This window comes from Eumetopias jubatus, unplaced genomic scaffold (genome assembly GCF_037043125.1).
Source record: "Eumetopias jubatus isolate StellerSeaLion01/CBP00866 unplaced genomic scaffold, mEumJub1_p1.0 scaffold_13, whole genome shotgun sequence".
Taxonomy (NCBI): Eukaryota; Metazoa; Chordata; class Mammalia; order Carnivora; family Otariidae; genus Eumetopias; species Eumetopias jubatus.
In genome coordinates, this window is record NW_028274819.1 from 52,047,551 (window position 1) to 52,054,443 (window position 6,893).

General features: G+C 39.2%; 1 pseudogene; it reads right to left on the reverse strand.

The window, feature by feature from the left end:
* Positions 1-4,938: 4,938 nt before the first annotated feature.
* Positions 4,939-5,900, reverse strand: LOC114218640 (olfactory receptor 52B4-like; annotated as a pseudogene).
* Between the last annotated feature and the right edge of the window lie 993 nt (positions 5,901-6,893).

Below are 6,893 nucleotides of genomic sequence, written 5' to 3' on the forward strand. Positions count from 1 at the left end.
CATTTTTAACTATACCAAAAGAAAAAAAAGTACTTAGGTATAAAATTAGCAAAATATGTATCGGATCTATATGCTGAACACTAGATTGCTGACGAAGTAAGTCAAAGGACAGCTCAGTAAATGGAGAGGCATACTAGGTTCATGAATTGGAAGACTCAACATATAAAGAGATCGGATATCGATCTTTCCAAATGTGATCTATTATTTAATGAAATTCCTATCAAAACCCCAGCAAAGTTTTCTGTAGACATAGACCGACTTATTCTAAAATCTATAAGGAAAAGCAAAGCACCTGAAATATATAAGACGATTTTGAAAAAGAATGGTGTGTGAGGAATCACTCTACTTGATGTTAAAGCTTACTATTTAGCCACAATAATCAACATAGTGTGTCATTGGCAGATGAATAGATGCAGAGATCAATGGAACAGAATAGAAAACCACAAAACAGACCTACATAAATATGCCCAGCTGATTTTGGACAGTGGCACAAAAGGAACTGAATGGAGGAAGAACAGCTTTTGTCAACAAATAATGCTGGAGCAATGAACATCCATAGGCCAAAAAGGAAAGAAAAAAAGAAAATTAGCTCAAAGTCAAAGTAAAGATAAAATAAATACTCCTAAAACATTTAGAAGAAACAGAAGAAAATCCCGAAGATCTAAGGCAGGACAAAGAGTTTTAAGATGACCTTGAAGCACAACCCCCAAAAATGAAAAATCAATAAATTGGAGTTCTTATCCACTTAAAAACTTTAAAAAGTTTTAAAAATTAAAATTTTATTCTGAGAAAGTTCCATTAAGAGGATGAAAAGACAAGCTACACACTGGGAAAATTGATTTGCAAACCATACATTTGACAATGGCTTTGTATTTAGAATATATGAAGAACTCCCAAGCTTAACAGTAAAAACACAAAGAATCCAATTAGAAAACAGGCAAATTACACAAACTGGTATTTCCCTGAGGAGAAATATGACAAGCAAACACATGGAAACAGGATCACTCACGCATCCTCGTGGGGATGGAAACTGATAAAGTCACTCAGGAATACAGACTGGTGGTTTCTTATAAAACTAAATATGCACTTATCATGGGACCCGGAATTGCACACTTGAGCATTAATCTCACAGACATGAAAACTTACATTTACACAAACACCTGTGCACAAGTGGTCATAGCAGCTTTATTCATAGCCCCAAACTGGAAAGAACATAAATGTCATTTAACATATGAATGCTTAAAAGCGCTCTGGTACATCCTTTATACATCCATGGTAGAATACCACAGAATTCCACTCAACAATAAAAAGAAATAAACTACTGATATACACAACTATTTGGATGAATTCAAAGCAAATTATGTTGAGTGACTTAAACCCAGTCTCTAAAGGTTATGTGCTGTGTGATTCCATTTACATAACATTCATGAAATAACAAAATTGTAGAATGGAGGAACAATTAGTGGTTCCCAGGGGCTAGGTAAGGAGGGAGAAGGTGTGGGTGAAGCTACCAAAGGGTATCATATGTAGTGATTGAACAATTCTGCATCTTAATTGTGGTGGAGGTTCTGTGAATCTATAATTGATATAATTATTTAAAACTATACACACACACAAAGAATTATACACACACAGACACAGAACACACACAAGTAGTGCATGTAAAACTGATGAAATCTAGTGAGTTCTATGGTTTTGTACCAATGTCAACCTTACAGTTCGGATAATTGTAGTACAGTTACACAGGATGTTACCACAGGGGACAACTGGTTGAAAGATAAGCATGACCTTCCAGTACATAGTTATTTTGCACCTTCCTGTGAATATTTAATTATTTCAAAATGAAAAGAGGTTTTGCACCTGTTAAATGTGAAAAAAGATATCGGAAGTCAAAGGAAAATAAAAAGTAATAATTATAATAGCAAATACATATAACTCTACATGCTTGATGCCATTCTAAGCACATTACATATAGTAAGCCATTTAATCCTTATAAGAATTCTATAAGGTTTACGAAATAATCCTAATTTAGAGATGAGAAAGTGAAAATAGAGAAATGTGTATGAAAAATACTCATATCCTAGCTTAAGGTGAATTTTCTACGATTAAGCAAAGGGAAAAGACAGAAGTGACATATATACAGCTATTAATATACTTAAATACGTTAAATATTTAAATCAGTTTATAAAAAGGTTAAAAATAAAAGACAGACATACTGGATAAATATTTAAATATGAGAATGAAAACATATTATTAGGATACTTTTTAAAAATCATGAAAAGAGATATAGACAACACAGAGTTTTCAGGAGTTAAACGGGCAAAAGCAAAGACAGCTAAAATCATCTGGGTGATTTAGTAGTCAAGCGCACAAACTTGACAAATAAAAAAGAAACAGATTTGTTTTTGCCTCTGACATTTTCCTCTGTAAAGTTTCCATTTCCTCATTTGTAAGACCTATTTTACGAAGTGCGAGTGAAGGTGATGTGAGGTAATGTACATAAAATGTTTAGCATGGGAGCTGGAACATAAGTACTCAAGAAATGGTAGTTATTATTACATTGTAAGATGAGATATGGCTATCTAATATGTAATTAACCTCAAAACAAGTAAAAATAATTAAACAATTTAACCTCAAAACAATTAAAAGTAAAAATTGCAAAATATTTTTCTCCTTTTAAATGGCAAAAAAAAAATTAAAGAAAAATATTCAACTCCATTGTTAGTGCAGAGAGATATATTGTGCATCCTTTCTGAGTGCATTTCTATAGGATTCATGAAAAAATTCTATAAAATATGCAGTAGCATTTCTAGGACTCCATCCTTAAAATAAAAATTGAAACACAAGATTTATGTTTGGAGAAGTCTGTTTATATAGTTAAAAACTGTCCAAATGTCTAAAAATATTTAAAATGTCTGAAAAAAATATATGCAAAGAACAACTAATATAAGTCAGTATACCAAAAAGTTACCAGTAGTTTTCTCCTCACTAGGGATTTTCTTTATACTTTTGTTGTTTTCCAGTTGCCTTACATTGAGTATTTGCATCTTATATTGAAAGACAATACTTACAAAAAATGTATCTAAACATATCTGGACTGTATACATAAACATCAAATAGAATTGAGCCTTAAATTTGTAAATATATAGTCATAATGCCTTGCAAAAAGGGCCTAAATGAATAATATTTTGTTAAATAAAGTATAATAAAACCCTGCAGTAAAATACTATGCAGGCACAGTAATTGATTATATAAACGCATATGTACTAGAAACAATGTCAACAAGTACTACCAGAAAAGTAGTTACAAGCCCTCTACATACTGTAAGGTGACTACATAACATAATAAAATAAAATACAATTTGAAAAAAAAAACCCTATACATAGTACAATCAATATTTTATATATGTATCATGTGATAATATTTTCCAGGTAGATAAAGGAATAGATCAAGCTGTAGATACAGATGGAGGAAAAAATACAGACACAGATCTAGATACAGAGGCGGCTGTGGATAGGTTAAGTGTACAGACGCGGATCTAGATACAGAGGCGGCTGTGGATAGGTTAAGTGTACAGACGCGGATCTAGACACAGAGGCGGCTGTGGATAGGTTAAGTGTACAGACGCGGATCTAGACACAGAGGCGGCTGTGGATAGGTTAAGGGTACAGACGCGGATCTAGACACAGAGGCGGCTGTGGATAGGTTAAGGGTACAGACGCGGATCTAGACACAGAGGCGGCTGTGGATAGGTTAAGTGTACAGACGCGGATCTAGATACAGAGGCGGCTGTGGATAGGTAAGTGTAGAGACACAGATCTAGACATATAACCATAGGACTTGGGGCTGTACGTTTACGGGTTTATGAGTTCCATTTCAGGTTTGCCTTTTTTCATAATTTCTAATATTTTCTAAAGGGACATAGATTTTTAATTAAATACATATTTAGAAAAGAAACATGGACAACACACCATCTTCCTCCAAGAGGAAGTATCAACTAAAGGGCACACTGGGAAGGAGCTGTGGATGGAGAGAGTCACAGAGGAGAAGAGATGAGAAGTGGGTGTGGAAGGAGGAATAGGAGTTTTCCACAAGCTGATGGAGGTTATCCCGAGGCAGAGCAGGGACGTGGAGAACACGGCATGGCCTGGGAAAGGGGAGGCATAAATGGCCTGGTGAGTCTGATGCTCCAGTCACTTGGAGGTGACGTGGGCAGTGCTGCAGTAAAGGAGGTGAGCAGTCGGGTCGTTAAAGGCCTCGACTACCCCTCTGAAGAGCAGATCACTGAAGAACATGGCCTGACATTGAGACTGGAGGAGCCCTTCCTCAGCATCCCCCCAGCACACAACAGCCCTCAGAAACCACAGGAGGGACCAGTCTCCATTCCCTCAGTCTCCTCAGGGGTTGTTCTGCCGAATGCAAAACACACAATTCATTTATATTCTCTTATTACAGACATTCATGTTGACAAGATATAAATATAATATAATAGGAATAACTACAAAACATAGGAATCACTGATTCTGAGAATGTCATTAGCCAGAAGGAAGGGCATTAAGGAGTCTCTGATTGTCTAGAGACCTCACAAGATGTCTCAGAGCTTGAGAAACTCACTGAGGAATAGCCGAACAAAATCCCAGGCCAGAGCACTGCTCTTACTTCATCTCTTCTAAAGATCATGCTAGAGTCATTAAGGATGTATGACTTCTGAAAATCAGTGCATCCTGTCCCAGGGTCTTGGTGGGAGAGGGCTTGCTCAGTCCAATGGGGTGCTGTGCTCAGGTTGTTTTGATGACAAAGGAGTAAGTCCTGCAACCTCCCTGGTGAACTTGCCCCAGACACAGACCTCACTGAGCCATTTCCGAGTGTTTCAGTGGATCCCCCCCCCACCCACCACTTCCAGAGACCACCTCATAGATGGCCAGGGATTCTGAAAACTCAGTTCTTAAACCAAAGTGATTTCTGCTTTGTAAACAACACGTGAACCACCTGCTCCCGGATTTGCTTGGTCTTGATCCCATAACTGACGGGATTCAGCATAGGTGGGGCAAGCATGCAAAGATTAGCCAACAAGAGGTGGGCATGAGGAGGAATGTGGCATCCAAACCGTTGAGTAAGGATTGTCAAGATTCCAGGCCCATAAAAGAGGACAATGACACAGACGTGGGAGCCACATGTGTTGAGAACTTTGTGGCGAGCGTCCTGAGAAGGGACGCAGGAGACAGCACAGAGAATCAGCAAATAGGAAACAAAAATTAGCACAGCATCTAAAACCACGCTTAACATTAGGATGCAAAATCCCTACCAGATGTTCACTCGAACGTCATTACAAGCGTATTTGGCCAAGCCAATGTGTTCACAAAAGGTGTGTGGAATGACATTGTTGTGGCAGAAAGTCAATCTTTTCAAAAGAAATATTATGGGGAAAAGGGTACAGAAACTTCTCAGAAAGACAGTCACACCGATTTTCCCAATCAGAGCACGTGTAAGAATAGTGGTGTACCTCAGGGGTAGCACATGGCAATGCAGCGGTCAAACGCCATCACTAGCAAGATCCCTGACTCAGAGATGAAGGTGGTACGGATGAAGAAGAGCTGAGTGATGCAGCGATCCAGGGAGATCTCCCCAGCGTGGAACCAGAAGATGACCAAGGCCCGAGGTACTGTGCACGTGGAGAGGACAATGTCCGCTCCGGCCAGCATGCAGAGGAGGAGGTACATGGGTTCACGGAGGCTGTGCTTTGTGAGGATAATGCAGATGAGCAGGCTGTTCCTGAGCAGGGCGATGGCATAGGAAATGAAGAAGGGGATGGAAATCCACCTGTGCAGGTCCTCAAGGCCGGGGGTGCCCAGGAAGTGGAAGACCATGTGGCTAATAGCAGTGTGGTTTAAGGCAGTCATGCCTGGAGTAGATGACCTGGGATCCTACTTTCTGTTTACAAAGAGATAAAAATACATATTCTTAAAAAAATAAAAGTATTTTATTTATTTATTTGAGAGAGAGAGAGTGAGCGAGCACAAGCAGGGGGAGGGGCAAAGAGAGAGGGAGAAGCAGATTGGGGCTGAACAGGGAGCCCGACATGGGGCTCAATCCCGGGACCCTGAGATCACCACCTGAGCTGAAGGCAGATGCTTAACCCCGAAAATACATATTCTTTTTAATATGTTCTTAAGGGGAATTATTCTAATATTCTTTGTGAATATTACAGCTTTTGGCATATCTCACACTCTTCATCTTCTCAGAACATGCAAATAGGAAATACGCAAAGATGAAGGATATGGTCTGTGCCTCAGTGAATGACAGCCACTTATACTTACCTCCAACTAATCAAAGTCAGAAACATTATTGTATGTATTTCACTTTCAGAGGATTATACAAAAACAGAAAAACCCATTATGCATGACTAGGAAGAGTGTAAAAGATACTTGAAATTGACTAATTTATCAGAAGGGAGGCAGCATAAGAAAAGGTGAATATACTGATCAACACACAAGATGTTCATGAAGCATTTCCTGCCTAGGGTGACAGGTGCATAGGGAATGCTTGGGAGGCAGGGAGGGGTGCACAGGCAATGAAGAGCCTTGATCACAACTTCATACTTAGACCTCACCCTTTACACAGGGGGCAGCCATCACATGTCTTGAAGATTTCCTGGAATTGACTGAGAAACTGGATGCTAAAAGGTAAGTTGAGTTCTAGGAATAGAGTGGGTCTGAATGTAATACAGTCACAGAGGAATTAAACTAATATTTACTGGGGTGCCTGGGTGGCTCAGTCCTTAACTGTCTGCCTTGGCCTCAGGTCATGATCCCAGGGTCCTGAGAACAAGCCCTGCGTTGGGCTCCCTGCTCTGCAGGAAGCCTGCTTCTCCCTCTACCACTCCCCCTGCCTGT